The 22059-nt window shown below is 42.1% G+C and overlaps 1 long non-coding RNA gene across 1 annotated transcript in view; it reads right to left on the reverse strand.

The window, feature by feature from the left end:
• Positions 1–960: 960 nt before the first annotated feature.
• LOC126064196 (uncharacterized) overlaps positions 961–22059 on the reverse strand; it is a 39328-nt gene continuing 18229 nt past the window's right edge. The window contains exons 2-3 of the long non-coding RNA XR_007514458.1: positions 13603–13680; positions 961–980 (exon numbers count right to left, since the gene is read on the reverse strand). This is a non-coding gene — a long non-coding RNA (uncharacterized LOC126064196). The remainder of the gene's footprint in view (positions 981–13602; positions 13681–22059) is intronic.

Consider the following 22059-nt stretch of genomic DNA (forward strand, 5'->3'; position numbering starts at 1 on the left):
CAGCTCCCTGTCGATATACTACTGAAGCCGATTTTGAATGATCTTCAGCAAAATGTTGCTTGCGTGTGATATTAATGATATTCTATAATTTCCACATTCTGTTGGATCACCTTTCTTGGGAATAGGCGTAAATATGGATCTCTTCCAGTCAGTTGGCCAGGAAGCTGTCTTCCATATTTCTTGGCATAGACGAGTGAGCATGTCCAGCGCTGCATCTGTTTGTTGAAACATCTCAATAGATGTTCCATCAATTCTTGAAGCCTTGTTTTTCGCCAGTACCTTCAGAACAGCTTGGATTTCTTCCTTCAGTACCATCGGTTCCTGATCATATGCCACCTCTTGAAATGGTTGAACGTCAACTAATTCTTTTTGGTATAATGACTCTGTGTATTCCTTCCATCTTCTTTTGATGCTTCCTGTGTCGTTTAATATTTTCGCCATAGAATCCTTCACTATTGCAACTCAAGGCTTGAATTTTTCTTCAGTTCTTTCAGCTTGAGAAATGCCGAGGGTGTTCTTCCCTTTTGGCTTTCTATCTCCAGCTTTTTGCTCATGTCATTATACTTTGTCTTCTAGAGCCGCCCTTTGAAATCTTCTATTCAGTTCTTTTATTTCACCATTTCTTCTTCTTGCTTTAGCTGTTCAACGTTCTAGAACAAGTTTCAGAGTCTCCTCTGACATCCATCTTGGTCTTTTCTTTCTTTCCTGTCTTTTCTATCACCTCTTGTTTTCTTCATGTTTGATGTCCTTGATGTCATTCCACAACTCTTCCGGTCTTTGGTCACTAGCGTTCAATGTGTCAAATCTATTCTTCAGATGGTCTCTAAATTCAGGTGGGGTATATTCAAGGTCATATTTTGTCTCTCGTGGGCTTGCTCCGATTTTCTTCATTTTCAGCTTGAACTTGCATAGGAGTAATTGATGGTCTGATCCACTGCTTATGTACCATTATTATTCTTACGCTGTAGAAGCAGCTGAAACTGTGGGAGGAGAAAGAGAGAAAGCTGTGGAATAGTGTAAAACAAAACTAAAAAACCCAGCTTCTGTAGAGTTGATTCTGACTCCTGGTAACCCCTTGTGTGCAGAGTAGAACTGCTCCATAGGGTTTTCATGGCTGCAGTCTTGTAGAAGCACATCAGCCGGCCTGTCTTCCAAGGTGCCTCTGGATGGGTTTAAACAGCCAACCTTCTGGTTAGTAGTCAAATGCTTAACTGTTTGTACCACTCAGTGACCCTGGGATAGTGTACAAAATACTCTACGTATAGCGTGATGACGGGGTTCAACCCCTAGCCCTTCTGTTGGTTTACTAGGGGAGGCTGTTGAGAATCTCACTTCACTCTTCTGGTCTTTTGTCCCTCTTCCACCTTTAGAGGCCCTGGTTGCACAGTGGTTAAGCATTTGGCTGCCAATCAAAAGGTTGGCAGCTTGAATCCACCAGCCACTCCTTGGAAATCCTATGGGGTTGTTCTACTCTGTCCTATAAGGTCGCTATGAGTTGGAATCAACTCAGCGGTAACAGGTTTGGCTTTTTTTTGGGGGGGTCTACCTTTAGGTAGCTTACCTCCATGGTTCTTGCTGGTGCTGATGTTTTGCAATTGTGACTCTCTGGCTTGTCCAAACTCACAAGACCAGCAAGGTGCAGTACCCTCTGCCTCCCAAGCCATGGTGTTTCCCATTCTGTTGTGAAATGTAAGCACTGCTTTTTAAAACCTTTTTTTTTTTTTTAACTCAAAGACCCTTTAGCCTAGTTTGAGGAACACAGATGGCCCATCTGCATTTTATTTAGCATGTGTGAAGCCTGTTTTGACCCCTTTGTAGTCACATCTTCTGACCCCTTCTACACTTAAGTCCAGGCAGTCTTTGAAGGGAGCAAAGTAAAAAAGAGTGATGGTTTGAGCCAGCTGAAGAAACAGGCATCCTTTAATGCCAAGTTCCTTCTATCATTGCTCCATCAAGCTGTTAGTCTTGTTGGTATGATTAAAGCTGACTCATCATGGGGATGCGGCATCCAGCCCATGGAAAGGAGTAGAAGAAGTGGAGAGCAGACAGCTTCCTTTTTAATATATGAGAAGAGAGGGATCTGGGCAGAGTTTCATTTTGTCTCTTAATTTTCTTTATTTCTAATATACGTAGTTGTTGTTAGATGTTGTCAGTTGATTCTGACTCCTAGTAACCCCATGTGACAGAGTAGAACTGCCCTATAGGGTTTTCTTGGCTGTAATCTTTACTGGGAGCAGACTGACAGGTGTTTTTCCCATGGGGCTGCTGGGTGAATTTGAACCGCTAACCTTTTGGTTAGCAACCGAGTGCTTAACCAGTTCTCAAACATATAACAGCTCTTTTATATTTTCTTAGTTACATATGATTGATTTAGACATTTTACACTTGAGAGTTTTAACTATTTTATTGAGTAAATAATGCTCAAAGTGTATAAAATCTTTAATAATCTGAGAATGTAGACATTTTAACAAACACTGGATATAATGCATGAGATTCAATATCTGTGAATCATGTGTGATGATACAGGTGTAGAAATTTCAGGCTTATGTTTAAAAAAGATAAATTAACATAAAAAATGCATTAAATTCTTATAATTACTCATGACATACCTGTCACCTGCCATTAACAGTATTTCCAAATTAATAGTATCCACCCCTGGATACATGCAGGTCCATTGGCCTGAGGAAACTATCCTGGTGACTGTTGGTGGCAACACACTAAAGAGGAAGATTTCTACAAGCACAGAGTTAATCTAGATAATTAGAAAAGGATTGGCTTCATGCTGTCTTGAAATTACAACTGCAATTGAGTCTAGGGTCCTCTTAAGGAAACAGGGACATGGCTTAACAGGGCAACCCAGGGTCTTCTGTGGAGTGGCTAGCCTCTTCTTGGCAGTAATGTTCTTCCTTTGTGCTACATGCACTCATGAGCACACACACATTAACATATCCCATACTCCTACAGGAAGCACAGTTTTCCCTCGAAGGCGTCTGCTTGTGTTACCATAGCAACCCTTGTAGCCAAGTTCCCAGCTGACCAAGTTTCACAAGACACCAGAGCACTTTCCTTTAATACTCTCACCGGAAGAAGCAGAGCCTGAATTGGGCTAAAATGGACCCAAGAATGGCCAGCAGTAAGGGCAATGGGAAATGGTTCTTAGAAGGATCAAGAAGACACCAGGCTGACTCCAGGTATAGCCAGTGGGAAAAGACTGACCATTTATTTGTAATCACTTACCAGGAAAAGGTCAAATTACATGTGGAGCCCTATCTGGACTCACTGCAGGACTCCAGGTCCAAAGAAGTGACGTCAGCTCGTCGTGGATTTCCACTGCTACTACTAAATGCCTGCCCTCCAAGCAGCACCGGATTGTCCAATAAACAAGGTAGCACCAACCCTATTGTGCCTTCCCACCAATCTGCAGCACACAATTAAGCCTGTGTGTATCTTGCTCAATGCAAGCCACTGCATATAGTGCTTACTGGTTAATACGCCCTTGCCTCCAAGACAGATGATCTCTTTCTGCCTCATGGTGGGTAGAGCTTTAGCTGAACAAAAACTTCCATTTCCTCTTCCTCATAAAATAAAACCAAACAAAAACAAAAAGAAAGCAAAGGAAATTGTAATAAAATTTGTGATCACAGAACGATGTTTCTTTTCATTTTTTGTCAAGGGCTATTTGCTGCCAGCTGCATGTTGCAGATTTAAACCAACAGTCAGCCTCTCAATTCCCACCACACTCGTTCTGTGAACAGAATCTTGAGTGTGGGGACTGGGCACGGGATCTAGGACCAGGCAAAGGAGTTCACCTGTGAAGGTCATTCATGCAAGGAGATCCTGATGCCTAGAGCAAGAAAAATATTTTAAGACTTGTTTGTGGCTAGCTTGTCAACATCATGTAAGAAGCTACAAGGTCCTGTGGTAAGAGGAATCCTTATGTGGAAGGCTCTTTAAGCTTTACAAAGTCCTTTCCCACAACAGTATCTTATTTGAGCCTCATAACAAGCTTGCAAGCTGCAAGTGGGCAAGGAAGGTCCTCTGGTATCTATTTGATGAGGAAATTATACAGACCTTGGTGTGAAGCCTAGGAGATATCTGAGGAAAATCATAACCTTTATCAGAAAACTAAGGAGCCCTGGTGGCTTCTAACTGAAGATTGTCTGTTCAAACCTACCCAGAGGCTCTGTGGGAGAAAGACATGGTGATCTGCTTCCGTAAAGATTCTACCAGCCTAGAAAATCGTATGGGGCAGTTCTACTCTGTCATATGACGTTGCTATAAGTCATAATCAACTTAATGACACCTAACAACAACAACATCAGAAAACTAAAAAAAAAAAAGATTTAAAATATGTGAAGTAAGCTTTCTACTCAAAAGACTAGGAAAAGGTTATCAAAACAAATTCAAAGATTTTAAGAAATTGAATTCAAATCTTGGCTCTGCTATTTATATTGGGTAAATGACTTTTGGGCAAGTTAATTCATCTTTCCAAACCTCAGTATCCTCAATTGTTATATGAATATAATAAAAATATCTATCTTTATAAGGTTATTGGAAGGAGCTAATGAGGTACTATATTTAAAAGTGCTTTGTAAACTGTGTTGTTAGGTGCCAGACAGTCAGTTCTGATTCATAGAGAGCCCAAGTACAACAGAGTGAAACACTGCCCTGTCCTGCACCATCCTCACAATTGTTGCTATGCATGAACCCATTTTTGCAGCCACTGTCGATCTATCTCATTTAGGGTCTTCCTTTCTTTCGCTGACCTGAAGAACGTGGCATCAGGATTGGAGGAAGACTCATTAACAGCATGAGATATGCAGATGACACAAGCTTGCTTGCTGAAAGTGAAGGGGACTTGAAGCACTTGCTGATGAAGATCAAAGACACAGCCTTCAGTCTGGATTACACCTCAACATAAAGAAAACAAAAATCTTCACAACTGGACCAATAAGCAACATCATGATAAACGGAGAAAAGATTGAAGTTGTCAAGGATTTCATTTTACTTGGATCCACAATCAACACCCACAGAAGCAGCAGTCAAGAAATCAAAAGACTCATTACATTGGGCAAATCTGCTGCAAAAGACCTCTTTAAAGTGTTGAAAAGCAAAGATGTCACCTTGAAGATTAAGGTGCGCCTGACCCAAGCCATGGTATTTTCAGTTGCATCATATGCATGCAAAAGCTGGAAGATGAATAAGGAAGACCAAAGAATTGATGCCTCTTGAATTGTGGTGTTGGTGAAGAATATTGAATATACCATGGACTACCAAAAGAACGAACAAATATGTCTTGGAAGAAGTACAACCAGAATGCTCCTTAGAGGCAAGGATGGTGAGACTGCACCTTATATACTTTGGACACATTGTCAGAAGGGATCAGTCCCTGGAGAAGAACATCATGCCTGGTAAAGTAAAGGGTCAGCAAAGAAGAGGAAGACCATCAACAAGATGGATTGACGCAGTGGCTACCACAATGGGCTCAAGTATAACAACAATTGTGAGCATGGTACAGGACCGGGCAGTGTTTTGTTCTGTTGTACATAGGGTCTCTATGAGTTGGAACCAACTCAACGGCACCTAACAACAACATACTTTGCCAAGCATGACGTCCTTCTCCAAAAGGCTGGTCCCTCCTGATAACATGTTCAAAGTACGTGAGTCTTGCCATCCTTACTTCTATGGAGCATTCTGTATAAAATATTATTGTGAAGAATGCTTATTCACAGGAAAAGATATAGCATACTCACATAATCTCACTCTTGTAAGAGAAAACATAGCAGGCATACAAAACATGTAGCATGCATAGAAAAATTTGTATAAATAGCTACCAATGTGTTAAAATCAATTGTTTATTATGGGTGGTGACTGTACAACATGATTAATGTAAGTGCTATCCCTAAATTGTACACCTGAAAAACATTGAATTGGCAAATGTAGTGATATGTATTTTTACAATAAAAAAAGGAAAAATAATAAATATAGTAGGAGCCACAAATGCAAACTGCATAAGTAATTAAAATGTTTTTAGTATTCACATGATAAAGAGTAAAAAAGAAACAGGTGAAATTAATTTTAATAATATTTTATTTAACCTAAGATATCTAAAATACTATCATTTCAACACGTAATCAGTTGAAAAGTTAGTAAGATATTTTATATTCTTTTTGAATGCTAAGTTGTTGTGGATTGAATTGCGTCCCCCCAAAACGAGTGTTGAAGTCCTAACCTCTGTACCTCTGAATGTGATTCTCTTTGGGAATAGGGTTTTTCTTTGATGTTAACGAGGACGTACCAGAGTAGGATGGGTCCTCCATCTGATCACTTCTGAGAGATCTCTTATAAAAAGAGCAGAATAGGCACAAAGACACAAACATAGGAGGAAACACACTATGTGACAATGGTGGCAGATTCATCTACAAGCCCAGGAATGCCAAGGGTACCGGCAGCTACTAGAAGCTAAGAGAGACAAAAAAAGACTCTTCCCCTCTTCTCCTAGATCCCATGCTCTGAATTTGGACTTCTAGCTTCCTGAACAGTGAGAAATAAATTTCTGTTCTTTACACACTTTCCCCTCTGTCTTGGTCATGTAGGTTGCTATCACAGAAATACCACAACGGGATGGCTTTAACAAGAGAAGTTTATTCCCTCACAGTTCAGTAAGCTAGAAGTTTGAGTTCAGGGTGCCAGCTCCAGGGGAAGTGTTTCTCTCTCTGTTGGCTCTGGAGGAAGGTCCTTATTATCAGCCTTCTCTTGGTTCTGGGAACATCTCAGTGCAGGAACCTCAGGTCCAAAGACACACTCTGCTCCCTGCACTGCTTTCTTGGTGGTATGAGGTCCCCCATGTTTCTGTGCTTACTTGTCTCTTTTATATCTCAAAAGAGATTGGCTTAAGACACTATCTGATCTCGTAGATTTCATCAATACAACTGCCGCTAATTCATCTCATTGCATCATAGCGATAGGATTTACAACACAGAGGGAAATCTCATCGGATGACAAAATGGTAGACAGTCATACAATACTGGGAATCATGACCTAGCCAAGTTGACAGATACTTGGGGGGAACACGATTCAATCCATGACACCTACCCCCCCAAAATCACTTGTCTATGGCAGTGTTTCTCAATTTGGTTTGTTTTGTTTTTAATTAGCACCCTATCTAGGACACTTTTAAAACTTTTTTGTACCCCTCCAATGACATTTTAGTACCACAGATATATTGTGTATCTGTTTATGTATCGTATGCATACATGCACTGTATATATATAAAGCGATTTTTTTCACCTTGCAAGGACCAATTTTTGCCCCCTTAGGGCAATATCACTCCCATGGAGAATGCATGGCCTATGGATAGTGGAAATACGGCGGAATTTTCTTAAGGTTTTTTTGTATTTTCCTTTTCATTTTATTTTCTTTCCTTATTTCTTGTTGTCATCCTCCCCTTCCTCCTCCTCCTTCTCTTTCTTCTTCTTCTTCCTCTTCCCCCAATTAATATATATTCCTTGTGTACTTTAAAATATAGCAAATATAGCAGTGATTTAAAAAAATAAAGATGGGGGTTAAATGTACTGCACACTGCCGGACCCTTTCTCTATGTATTAAAAATTAATACAGGTTAAAGATCAGAGTATCCCGGAATCAAAATGCTTGAATTTGAATGCTGACACCATCTCATATTTGTGTGACCTGGGCCAAGCTACTTAATCTCTCTAGGTCTCTAAGCCTCACTTGCAAAATAGTGATACCTGATAAAGAGAGATTAAGTATGTATATATATGCAGCAGCTACCATTGTTTTGCTATATTAAATGTAAAAGTAGATTAAATATCACTTTCCCTATATTAAGTGTTCTCAGGACCCTACCAGGAGATGAACAGCTGATATTAAAATCTCACTCATGCCCAATGGGTGGACTCTAACATATTTCCAAATCAAGAAATGCACATAGTTGGATCTCCTGGATAAAATGCCTTAACTTACAGTAGCTGCTCTAATGGAGAGGATTTTAGACACCACAGCAAAAAGGAGGCCCGTCATGTCTCTTCTGCATCAAAGCATGTGGACGTTTATTTGCCTGCTTCTCTTCCATCCTTCCTCAGCCTTAATTAAAAACCTAATTTCTCTATTACCATAACAATGGACAAAACAACAACTGATTTGTTTCACCAAATTCATTCTCCTTTTGGGAACCTGAGAGAACATTATTTATCAGAGCAGCAGACAGAGGTTTAAAAATGGAAACATCTTTCCAATATGTATGCCAAATTCAGAAAATAGATGGCAGTGATATTTCAGCATTTGAAAGCATCTCGAAGATTTGTTCATGCTGTGCCTCAGCACCCAGGACAATGCTGGCAGATGAAGACACTCCATAATTACTTTATGAATAGATGAGTAGAACTAGTATCACCCAGACCTCACTCTTCACGAGTTATAGTTGCTGCTCACAGCAAGTATTTACAAGCAGGAGCAATGATTTAATTTGATTTGACATTCCATCCGATGTTTCGTATATTTTCTCCTGTTGGCAATGAATAAAGACCAGGTTTACCTTCTTATGCACAGTCAAAATGAACAAATCCCTCTAACGTCATTCTACTTGCCAGTGATGAAATATTTCCGAGACGTAAAAACATAAGATTATTTCCGACATAAGCTCCTAAGTTGCTCTTTTTCTAAGGAAACATGACTGTGTCATGGGTTGTAACAGTACCTTAGGAATAAACGTGTGGAAAGTGAACTCCCTGAATATTTTGATATTCTAGGGCACTCCCCCATACATCCTTTTTAAAACTTACCTTTCTAAGGACCAAGAAAATTTACCCCAACCCATATGCAGCCCTGGTTGGCATAATGGTTAAGGGCTTGGCTGCTAACTAAAAGGTTGGCATTTTTAATTCCTTGGAAATCCTATGGGGCAGTTCTACTCTGTCCTATAGGGTGACAATGAGTTGGAATCTACTGGACTGCAATAGGTTTGGGTAATTTTGGTTGGTATTTGTTGCTCAGGGTGAGAGAGGACTAGAAATATCTTTTTCCAAGATACTTACAATATCTCAGTTTCATCTTTGTTTCTTGTTTTGCAGGTTTTTAGGCTTATTTGGAAGAATTGCTGAAAGGAAATTGCCTTAGTTTCCTAGGGCTGCTATAACAAAATACCACAAACTGGGTGGCTTAAAACAACAGGGATTTATTGTCTCACCATTCTAGAGACTACAAATCTGAAATCTCTCTGAATGCTATGGGGAAGGCTTCTTCCTTGCCTCTTCCACCTTTTTGTGATTCCTGGAGACCCTTGATGTTCCCTGGCTTATAGACACATCACTGCGATCTCTGCCTCTGTCTGTACATGGCCATCTTACCACTGTGTCTCTTCTCCTTTTATGAGGATACCACTCATATTGGATTAGGACGCACCCTAGGTCAGAATGACCTCATGTTAACTTAACTGACCCAGTATCTTCAAAGACCCTGTTTCTATACCTGTGGATATAATCCAATATGGGAGTAGGGTTTTTGTTACGTCAATGAGGCCATATTGGTGTAGGGTGTGTCTTAAACCTAATGATTTTTGAGATATAAAAAGAGCAGGTTAGACACAGACAGAAGTAAGCACAAATGGGGGAAAAGTTAGCTGCCACATGGAGATTATCGAAGAACCAGGGAATACCTGGGCTACAGAAACTGAGACACGGATCTTCCCTCAGGGCCAACAGAGAGAGAGCCTTCCCCTAAGCCAGTACCCTGAGTTCGGATTTCTAGCCTGACCCAAACCATGATATTTTCAGTCTCTTCATTTGCATTTGAAAGCTGGACAATGGATTAGGAAGACTGAAGAAGAATTGATGCATTTGAATTATGGTGTAGGTGACAGATATTGAATATACTACGGGCTGCCAGAAGAATGAACATATCTGTCTTGGAGGAAGTACAGACAGAATGTTCTTTAGAAGCGAGGATGGTGAGACTTTGTCTCACTTATTTTGGACATACTATCAGAAGGGACCAGTCCCTGGAGAAGGACATTATGTTTGGTAAAGTAGAGGGTCAGCGAAAAAGAGGAAGACCCTCAACAAGATAGACTGACACAGTGGCTGCAACAATGGGCTCAAATATAGCAATGATTGTGAGGATGGCCCAGGACCAGGCAGTGTTTTTTTCTCTTGTACATCGGGTCACTATGAGTTGGAACTGACTCAACAGCACCTGACAACAGCCTTCTGAACTGTTAGAAATTTCTGTTCTTTAAAGCCACCCATTTGAGGTATTTTTGTTACAGCAGCACTAGCTAACTAACTGGTCCTACTGGGAGCATTTCCTTCCTAAATCACTAACTAGCACACACAATTTTCCATCTCAGGGTCTCTTCTAGGGAACCCAGCCTAAGATAGAAGTTGATGCGTAAAAGTGGAAAGGCTATGAGTGAAATGTGGGAGGGAAGTTTGCAAATCACTATTGTGTCTAACTTTCTTACTTTCTCCTTTTCTCACTTTCCCTTTCAGGGAAAAAACCAAGGTTAAGGCAAGAGAGGGGAAAACTTAACATCATAAAAGGTCAGGGTAGAAAGGGCCCTTAAAAACCTGGGGAAAACTTTATCGTTGCAGGAAGTTTGTTTGGGGCAGCAAATGCTGCCAGTTTTGAAACCACATCACCCCAGAGGTCAACTGCATTTTCAATTCATCGTTTCAGAATTCGCTGATGTCTTTGAACCTCAAACCTCAGCACCTCTCTCTGCTTAGGGCTTTTTTTGGCCACAGAAGTTTACTCACCAGCACACACAGAAAAGGATGGAAGCTCCTGAGAGCTGAGTCTCCCAAGATCAGCCCTCAACCAATGGAAGCTGGAAGTTGGTGCAAAAATATCTCCGATTCTTCATCCCTTGATGGGTCAGTTTTGAGGTGTGTGTTCTATAGAGTCTCTCAGAGGGTTCCTAGCAAGACTGAGCTCCAGATGCCCAGAGTGGAAACCTACTTACTAAAAAAAATCCATGTCGTCGAGTTGATTTCAATTCATGCAATCACAAGTGTTAAAGAGTAGAACTACTCCATAGGGTTTTCTTGGCTCTAATCTTTACAAAAGCAGATCACTAGAACTTTCTTCCACAGCATTGAGTGGCTTCCAACAGCCAACCTTTAGGTGCAAACCTTTTGCATACCCAGGGATCGTAACCCACTCATTAGACCAAGCTTTATTGACATTTCTTCCCTTCTTGTCTCATTTCCCCAGTCCCTCACTACGTTTCTCAGATCAACATCCAAACCAACTACCTTCATCCAGGTCTTTGTCTTAAGGTCTCTTTTGGAGGAACCCAAACCAAGCCTTATAGTTTGGAATAGGCCCACCCAGAACCTGAAAGAAGGGTCCAGTCACTAGGCAAAGGAAATTGCCAAGAGCCAGGGCTATGTGTGTGTCTGGTGGGTAGGAGGGAGCTGGGAATGCAGGGTGTCCAAAACTCAACTCAATCCTAACCTGATAATGGGAATACTCTCAGGAAACAATGACAGAAACCTAGCTAAGGAACAGGCAGTCATGGCTTTGGCCAGAGGAAGGTTGTAGTTTGTTGACTTCAGGACAATAAGAATAATTTCTGATGCCACCAGCTGGTGGTCTGGAGTTCCTCACATGCCTGTGTTGATCATCGAGGCCCATTCTGGAGCTGGGTGGTGGAGACACCCCAGGCCCTGAGCTAAGCAGAGCTGGAAAAGCAGGCAGAGACAATGGGTGGCATCCAACAGATGGTAAACAAGGGTGATGCTTTTCTAGAGGGTAGTCAGCTGCATGAACAGGTTATTCAGGATGGGAAGTGAGGGGAGCACCAGAGCTGAGGCTGTAGAGTTTGAGAATCTAGAGCAGAAGATCTAAGGAGGAGATGTAAAGACTGAGGCACTTTCACATGCTGAATTTATTTTTGTGCCCTTATTGAGCACGAGTCATTCTTCTACGAGCTCTAGAGATCTCTTTCTACGTAGGTTGATATTAAAATATTTAACAACCAGTGAGGCATGGACACTGACCAATCAGACTGGCTCTGGTGTAAGTGACGAGGAAGGTCCTACCAGTATACCTTTGCTGGGCACCAGTCCTGCTCAGAAGAAAGTGGACGCAGCTTCCAAAGCAAGGTCGACATTGTCCACGGACAGTCAGAGAAAAATTTAGGGGGGATAAAGTTTTCTAGGTACACAGGAAGTTGTCACTGCTCCCCTCTGCAAATTATAGGCATGACTGCAGGAATATGCCCATGTTACCTGGAGCTGTTGCTCTCTTTCTTAGTCTCTGCACTCTGACCCAGGAGGATAGAGTGTGGGAGAAGGAAGGAGGAGATCTAGCTTCAGATGTCCTGTGTGAGCCACGGATGAGCTGTGAGACCAGGGTACCTCGAATTCCTCCAGGCCTCCCTTTTTTCATTTGATGTGCAAGTGTGAGTGTGTGTGACTGGATGTGTGTGTGTGTGTCTGTGTCTGTGTCCGTGTCAGAGTCAAAACTAGGGTGAGGCAAGCAAGGTATCTTGGTTGCAAATTTTAAAGAGGCACTCACTCTTGGGTTTGTGTGAACCTGAGAATGAGAGACTCCTTAAATATAGCACCCTAGGCTCCTAGTCCTAATCCTGAACATGGGGTATGTGTGTGTGTGAGAGAGAGAGTAGCGGTGATGGCCCCTTCATGCTTTGACAATAAGACCTATTACCATAATTTATGGAACATTTACTATGGGCCTGGCACCTGAGGTACTTTTCTTGCACTATTTCCCTTAACCCTCAAAATAACCCTGTGTGGTGGGTAATATTCCCATTTCACAGATATGAAAACCAAGACTCAGCTGGAAGGAGATGGAACTGGGATTGAACCTAGGTCTATTTGCCATCAGGTTCTGAGCACTTAAGAATACAGACCCATAACACATTTTGTTTCTGTGACACTGTGGTTCCAAGTCCTCATATAATGTACAATGTGTCTGCCTTTTTTAAAGGATAAGCAGAATGCCAAATTATGAACTAACATAACAGACCAATAAAGTGAGTGTATTTCAAAAGGACCCTCTAGTTTATGAAATAATTCCCATAAGTAGGGAGCCTTCCTTGTGTATTGAGTTCAGAATTTGATGTGTAGCTCTGTTTCCATGGGATATTATTTCTATCTACTGAAGGCACTGAGCTACTCCTCTAGTTTAAAGCAAGGAAACTGATTTATATTAATGGATCTCTTTGCTTTTGAGAAGCATAGCATCCTTCACCATCTTGCCCTAAGTCCTCAAACCTTCCCTTCAGGGGTTATAATCCCCATTTCACAAAAGGGAAAAAGAGGCACAGAGAGATGAAGGGATCAGACCAAGGGCATTGATTAAGGGGAAAACCTGGGCCTGAAACGCACAGACCATGACACCCATGCCTGAGCACCGTGGTCTCTTCCTGGCTGCCTTCACTAACCTGAATCTTGAGGAGAAAGATACCTCATTTGAAAAAGTTCTAGAGAAGTCTGCCCAGCCAGTCTGGAGGGGCTGCTGGTCCTAATGTAAAAAAGCCAGTGTATTCCCCAGTGATTTTTCTCATGCCCAAAGGATATTTGTTTCTTACCCATCTCCATATGGCCTTTCACCTACTTGCGTTTCCAGAGAGCCTTGATAAGAGGCTGGGATGAAACAAGCTCCTTGTAGCTGGTCAGGTATTTCCATTCCTACCTGCAGGAGAAATCAAGCCTTTAGGGGCCAGTTGTGGACCATCAGGAATTTTTGACATGTCTTCCCATGCCTGGGAAAATCACAGAGTTCCCATCGATGTCTGGAATGTTCAAGGCGGCTTTGAAAGAAGCCCCCTTAATGCCCATGTGGTCATAGGTCTCCTCCTCCTTGGGCCAGTTCATGTCCTCAGCTGGCACCCTGCACTCTGGGAAGCCACTGCTGGCAGGTGGCAGGGCTAAAAGAGCATGGAATGCAACATGCCAATTCATCCCCTAATAATCATGCATCTTGTTCATGAAGGCTTGGTAGTGTCCTCTGGGAATAAGAACCTAGCTTTCGGGAGGGAACAGATGTTGTGAGCACCCTTCCTCCTGTGAAATGAATCTGCAAGCACCAGACTAGGCTATGGAGGGCATTGTTGCTATTTTTGCATTAGCTTTGTCATCAGCTGCAAATCAGGGGCACTCCTTCTGATTGGTAGACCTTGACTTTGGTTGAGGTCGAATGTAATAAATGGCCATATGTAGAATGTCTTGGTATTTTATAGGATTGCTTGAAAAAACACAGTTCACAGACTTTATGTATTTTTGTTTTGTGTGTGTTTCCATATACCCAGCCTCATTTCACAGTGGAGTTGTGTTGACATAGAACAGAAGCACATACAATAAAATGGCAAAAAATGTAGCTAGAATAAAAATTCAGGTCCTGGGAAGTATAAACAATCACTTCCTTTGCTTTTTCCTTTTCTATTTTGTGGATCTCTAAAAGTGAGCTTAATTTTTTTTTTTGGACTACTGGTGTATAAATAAAATACGTAGGCAGAAATGTTACCAGACCCAATAACAGGATGTCAGGGATAGAATGGAATGGAATTCGAACGTGCAGGCCACAGATCTCTCCATGGAGGGACTGGAATTGTGTCTTGATTCTGGTTCTGAGTTTATGATGGACAAAACAGACAGGGGGAAGCAGCCAGTTATATAGTCCTTATTATCAGATAAGGCACAACAAATGTCTTTCTCAGGGGAAGTAAAGATTTTAGTACTTGACTCTAAAAGAAATTTCTTGGGTATGAGATTCCAGAGGAGTGATTCACTGCTGTGGGAGACAGTATCTTCCCAGAACAATTCCTTGGAGGCCAGTTGTTGGGAGGTTGGAGGCCAGGGTGAGGTGGCCTGGCTTAGTTTTAAGATGTCAGAAATCCTGAAGAAATTCTGGCTTGCTTCCATAAATGTCTCTTCTTTTGAAGGGCCCTAGGTGGAGGGTGAGCAGTGGCTGGCAGCTGGAGGCTGTGTTCTCCGAGAAGGGCCTGGTGGGAAGGGTCATACTTATAAGTGGGTATGGAGACTCAGAAATGGAAGGAAGTTTTGGACAAGGTGCCAAACAGCATGGGCTGCTATGTCTTTCAAACTCAAAGCTAGAAACACCACAGGATCAAAAAGGAGGGAGCTGGATCTCAGGAGCCAAGGCAGAAACTGTGAGAAAACCCTGGGATAGTGAAGGTGGTAGGATTCCAGTGCGGGGTAAAGGTGTCAGGTGTAGGGGCCACAGGTGGCATCTTGGTTATATCTTTTCTCTCCTGTATTGCCCTGAGCAGATGATTGCCCACCCCACTCATCTCCCACAGGAATGGAAGAAGCCCCACCAGAAGAAGGTTCCAGAGTGACATCAGGGCAGTGGATGGTCACATGTGTAGGTGGTTTGGCCAGTCTTCCTCCCCCAACCCAACCCTAAACACCAAACCCATTGCTGTTGAATCAATTCCAACTCATAGCGACCCTATAGAACAGAGAACTGCCCCATAGGGTTTCCAAGGAGCAGCTGGTAGATTCAAACTGCCAACCTTTTGGTTAGCAGCCAAGTTCTTAACCACCACCCCACCAAGGCCCAGCCCTGAGGACCATTAATTACAGCAGAGTATGGTCCCCTCTGGGAGGCAGTCTTCCCTAGGAGATTGAGCCCTGATTGCTACACTAGGGACTTTATGCCCTGAAGGGACTCTTCTGGAAGGACACAAGTGAGAGCTAGGAATTTTCTCTCTACACCCACCAAGTGGATGGTAGTAGCTATGCCAACTGACAATCCCCAGAGGGCGGGGCGAGAGCTCTCAGGGAAAAATTATAGGACATTGGAGGTGTGCACATGCTTCTAAGAAACTCAACAAATGCAGAACCCTGCTCCAGAAAGATTGAACTAATGGGACAAGAATTTAAAATAAGCATAATAAACATCTTAAGGGAGTTAGGGAAGTAGGAGCAAGCAATTAGGAAGAAAACTAATTAGAGATCTTAGGTAGGAAAAAATATAATTGTCAAAATAAGGCGCTCAGTGGGTAGGTTGAAGAAGATGTGGATTCAGCTGCAAAGTGAATTAGTGAGCTGGACATTTGGGTCATCTTTCTTACAGAAAGTATCGGGAAGGGATAAAGAGATGGAAAGAATAGGAGGAAACAACGTGAGAGCTAGAATGAAAAGTTCCAACATTTTTTTTTTTTTCCTAAGGGTTTCAGAGAGAAGGAAATGAGTAAATGGAGGGGACAAAATAAATATTTGAAGAACTAATGACTGAAGATTTTCCAGATTTAATGAAATAATCAAAGATAGTGACTAGATGCGTGCGTAGAGTGATGAACAGGATAAAAACCCGTTGCTGTTGAGTGGATTCCGACTCACAGCAACCCTACAGGACAGAGTAGAATGCCTCGTAGGGTCTTCAAGGAGTGGCTGGTGGATTTGAACTGCCGACATTTTGGTTAGCAGTTGTAGCTCTTAACCGCTGCGCTACCAGGGCTCTAACAAACAGGGTAGCTTCTCTTTTTCTCTCTCTCTCATTTAGTCCTTCTCTTTTTTTGCATGTGCACACACATACACACACAGCTGGACACAGTGCAGTGAAACTTAAACACATCAAGAATAGAAAAGCTTTTCCAGGGACAAGAAGCAGGTCCCTACAAAAGAATCAGATTCAAATAGACATTAAACTTCTCAACTGCCACCTGGGATGCAAGAGAACAATGGAGCCATCTCTGCAGAATTATATCTATCTAGATGTTCATTTAATTACAAATAGGAATAAACACATTCTTGGAGCTGCACAGGCTCAGAAACAGTCTATCAAAGTCTCTTTCTCAAAAGGCCTTAGAAGGTGCTTCTGAGAGGAAGCAATGAAATGTGGGGGAGATAATGGTGAAAAAAATAACTTGGTACAGTTTATTATTGTCTAAATAGGTAATGACTTAAAATGTCTGTCTATAGCTACTTTGAACTAAAATGTCAGACCATGTCAATACTGCAGGGGTGTTTGTATGGGGCAAAGAAGAGGGGGTGCAGGAAGAGATCAGGGAGGGAATGTTAAGGGGAAAGGTTAAGTTCTTGTCTATTCAGATGGAAGACATACACGTAGACATGGATTGAACAGAACACAAAGTTGGCTTCTTGTTTTAGAACTCATGAATTGCAGTCTTGGTCAGTAGCCACTCATTACTCCCAACACTTTACAAAGGATCTGAAGCAGAATTGGCTTTTATAGTAACAAACACCAACCAGAACAAGCAGCATCATTCTCCTTCTTCCGAGCAGCAGCAGCAGCAGCAACAGTAACAACCCTTCTGAGTCATGCTCTTAAGGAGAAAGACCCCAGGACAAATCCATTTCAGGAATTATGGTTGTGAAAGTCTTGTTTCTGAAAAATTGGATTAAGCTGTTCTTATTAGATGAGCACCATGCCACCCCCTGCTTGTCCTTCTTTGCCAGGAGGCTAGTTGTGGACCTCATATGCCATGTCTCATCTTGCCTTAGTTTTTCTGTATAGTGATTTTCTTTCTCCCTCTCTCCATTCCTAACCCATCCCTGCCCCACCCCTTCTCTTCTATTTATTATTGAACTTCTCTTGTAGCTGTTTTTTTTCAGAAACTGCTTTTGAAGACTTTTTGTATCAGGCAGAGCTATGCTGGTGTCTATGTTGGAGCCCTGGTGGTGCAATGGATAAGAGCTTGGTTGCTCTTATTCATCCAAGGTCAGCAGTTCTAATCCACTGGCCACCCCTTGGAAACCCTGTGCGGCAGTTCTACTTTGTCCTAAAGGGTCGCTATGAGTCAGAATCAACTCGATGGCAATAGATTTGGTTTGGTTTTTACATCTGTGTGGTATCAAGTGGTTAGGAGCTGAGCTCTAGAGTTCCCTGTGTATTAGGCCTGTGATCTTACACAAGTTATTTGTCTTCTTTGTGCTTTAGTTTCTTTGGTGTGAGAGGGCAAATAATAATAATCCTTACATCATAGGGTTGCTATGGGAATCTGAGACCACTCAAGGGAAGGGCTTCACACAATGTCTGAAACATATTAAGTGCTCATTACATGTTGTGTATTAATACTACATCCTTTTCCTGTCATATCTTTAATTTTTTTTTTTTGGAATGAGATAACAATCCTAAAATTATGTTCATGTGTTACAGTCTGGTGACTATCTAAATGGATTGCTTTTGGGGTTTTCTCAGCAAGATGGAAGTTTGTCTGGTCCGTATTTGAGAAAGAGAGAGAGACACAGAAAGAGAGAGAATGAGAAAGAGAAAGAATGAGAGAGAGAATGAATGAGAGAATAAGAGAATTTGAGAAAGAATGAAAGAGGAAATAAATGAGAGAGAGAATGAATGAGAAAATACATGAGAGAGAATGAGAGAATGAATAAGAGAGATAATAATGAGAGAGAGAGAGAGAATATGAGGGTTGGTCAAGGTTGATACTTTGGCTTGGAACCATCAACATCAGGTTTGCAACTGAAGTTGTTGCCATGCATAAGCCCCTCAGACATTGCATTGTCTAATTTTCCCAGCAAAGACATCTTACTCTCATGTTTGTGGGTATTCTGTGTGGGACATCCTTTCCAGGAGCCCCATTCTGCTCACCTCTAACTAGCATCCTGCTGGCATTAGGCCTTTTTATTTGTGAGCAGCTTTCTCCCACTCCTCGAAGCATCCCCTTGTTATTCCATGAACAGGAACAACTTTGAGCTTTGAAAAGGGAACATTAAACAACCTGTTTCAATTTTCTCCTGGCTTCTCAGGGCTGCAGGCCTTCCTCCACTGAGGTCTTTCCCTCATTGTTTGACACAGACCTTCTGGTGGGGGCTTGAGGAATCCCAAATCAACCCCAGATCTGGTGCTCCTTATTAGGCTCACCTCCATCACTGTAGACCACCCTTCCTAGGCCTCTGGGGCTAGGAAAGCTTGTCCTGGATTGTCCCAGACCCTGTGGAGAGGACCCTGCAGAGGTAGGGGCTGCAGAAATCAGCACAGATTCGAGTTAAAAGGTGAGAGGGAAGGTGCATGAGGCATTGAAAGCAACGGACTGCCTGCCCAGCAAATGTTCAGTTTCCACCTGGCAAGTGGAGTTTGCTCAAACTTATGGAAACCACAGTCTGCTGCATGGCAGGATTCCTGGCTTGTAATTCCTGAAGAGTGGGGCCAGTCTCATAACCAAATGATACCAGCATGGCTCCTATATCTCCACTTGCTTGTGCAAGCTTGCACTCTCCTTCTCTGTCCTCCCCAGGCCAGTGGGTTCTCACTAACATAGTTCCGTGCTCACTCCTCCTTGGCATGGGCCTCCCTGGAGCGTAGATCCAGCAGTTCTTGATAGGGGGGCCATAACCAGACCACGCTGTGATTTTGGGGAAACCCAGCATCATATTCCAATACCAAAAACAGTGTCTGGCTGGTGGTTGATGCTCAATCATATCCATGGAATGAATGGGGCGGGTTTTTCTGAAAGCTGTATCTCTCTTCCATTCTCCAGGGGTGCTTCTCCAGCAAGGCTCTTCCATGTAGAGCACTGAGAGAGTTAATGCTTGTATCTCCTGCCATTGTTGGCTGTGGTTCGCCCCTCCCCCAGCTGCTGTGCTGGACTGCTAGGGCTCATAGTTGCCCTCTTGGAGAACTGCCCTCAGAGCTCCCCTTGCCCAGTAGGCTTCGCACCCCCATCCAAAACAGCCAGTAGGGATTGATTTACTAATAAGGGGTATAGAGCTCTTGGTTGCCTCAGAGGGGGCAACTCTGGTGCCATTAATGCTCCTGAACCTTCAATAGACTCAGGCCAAGGCTAGATTTACTTGAGACCACATAAGTTGGGCCCCTCCCCTTCCTTGTCCTGTCCCCTCCTTCTTTTGCACCCAAATTCCCCTTTCAGACTCTGCTTCTAGGGAAATCCACTAAGACACCCATCCAAGGCACTTCTGCTCTCATGCTGAACTCAGAACTGTTGAGTTTGGAAGGACCTTAGAGATCAAACCCCTTGGTTTGGAAGGTGGCGAAACCGAAGCCCAAGTTTGGGAAGTGGCTTGTGGCTGGTCTAACTTGTAAAATCCTGTTGCCATTAAGTCGATTCTGACTCACAGCAACCCTGTAAGGACAGAGTAGAACCTCCCCATAGAGTTTCCAAGGAGCGCCTGGTGGATTCGAACTGCCGACCTTTTGGTTAGCTGCCGAGTTCTTAACCATTGCGGCACCAGGCAAGTGCTTGAGAGCTCGAGGCATGGGGTTTCTCATCTTGGCCCTCATCCTTCACACCCTGGGGATTGACTATAATCCCCTTCTCCCTAGGGTTTCTGAGAGCAGGAAGCCCCTAACATCTGAACCAAGACAACCGAAGGGACTCTATTCACAGTAAGGAGACACTATCCCTGTCCTACCTTGTTTGGAGAAAGGATCCTGCTGGAGAAAGGACACTGACAAGGCTGATAAGGCTGTTATTGTTTCTTCCACAATCTTTTCACAGATTTGTGGAAAAAAATATACATTTTTGGAAACACATATGATATGTATTTGTGAAAAATATATGTATTTGCAAAAATATATATATTTCTGAAATATATATATTTGTGAAGAACATATATTTGTGAAAAATATATATTTGTGAAAAATATGTATATATGTGAAAAATGTATATATTTGTGAATATGTATATGTGAAAAATATATTTGTGAAAAAATATGTATTTGTGAAAAAAGTATATATATATATATATTTGTGAAAATATGTATATTTATGAAGTCGAGCTGATTCCAAGTCATAGCGACCCTACAGGACAGGGTAGAGCTGCCTCATAGAGTTTCAAACTCTATGGTGGGTTCAAACTGCCGACCTTTTGGTTAGAAGCCATAGCTCTTAACCACAACACCACCAGGGTTTCCAAACATATATATATTTGTGAAAAAATATGTATGTGAATATATATGTATTTGTGGAAAAATATATATTTATGGGAAAAATATATACATTTAACCATTTCTACCTGCTTGCTTCTTCATTCCTTGCTTACTTGACCCTTTCACTTCCTCATTCCTACCTCAAGATTGCTGTTGTAGAGACTGTTGGAGACCTCTTAGTATCTATTCTGCCCCTTCATCTTAGTTTAACAAACTCCAATTTTTAGCTGGTACATTGCTTCCCAGCTAAAAGACTACATTTCTAGCTTTGCTTGCAGCTGGTCATGTTTCTCAAATCTGGCCAATGAGAGGAGAGTGGAAATGTCGTTTGGGACTTACCTTTAAAGGTAAGATTTTCTTTCCCTTCTTCCTTCCTCCTTTCTGCTGCCATGAATGTGGATATAATGGCTGGAGCTCTAGCCATCATCTTGGACCATGAGGACAAGGGCTGGATTGTGAGGGCAAGGGCCACATCATGGGAGAGTGCAGGGTGACCTGGGAGAACCCTCTGTCTGTGGTAACTTTGTAGACCTGTCATACTGGACTACCTACCTCTTGGATTCTTCTACATACAGTGGAGATTATCGTCTTTTTAAAGTTTCTTTTTTTCCAGTCTCTGTTACTTGCAATCAAAGCAAATTCTAACTGAAAATAAATACTGGCAACTTTGGTATTTCTTTCCACATATTTCTCCACACCATACAAACATATAAAAATGTATACAGATATGTGAGTGTGTTTTGTATCCTTTGTTTAAAAATGGAGTCATTGCTTTTCTCTGCTTCCAGTTTTCTTATTTGACAATGCATCTCGGATATTGAGGTATTGCCCAGAGTGGTCCAAAAAGAAAAAAAAAAAAAACATCAAACTAGAAACAACATGAAAGTCCATCAATATGTGACTTGTTGAATAAATCGTGGGGTGTCCATACTATGGGATATTATGTTATTATTTAAAAGAATTAGCTGGACCTATATTTATTGGTCTTTCAGAATTTATCCTCCTTGATAAAATGGAGTGCATCTTTTGATCAATGACGTGGGTAAGAAATCCATTAAGTTTCCCTTTTACTCCCAATTCCAGGAAGTTCAAAGCTAAACTACTACTCACTTGAAGTAACAATCACCTTTAGTAAATGAAACAATGGTCTTCTTTCTCTATATAATGCCCAGTCTCTTTC

The sequence above is a fragment of the Elephas maximus genome, chromosome 20 (assembly GCF_024166365.1).
Source record: "Elephas maximus indicus isolate mEleMax1 chromosome 20, mEleMax1 primary haplotype, whole genome shotgun sequence".
Classification (NCBI taxonomy): domain Eukaryota; kingdom Metazoa; phylum Chordata; class Mammalia; order Proboscidea; family Elephantidae; genus Elephas; species Elephas maximus.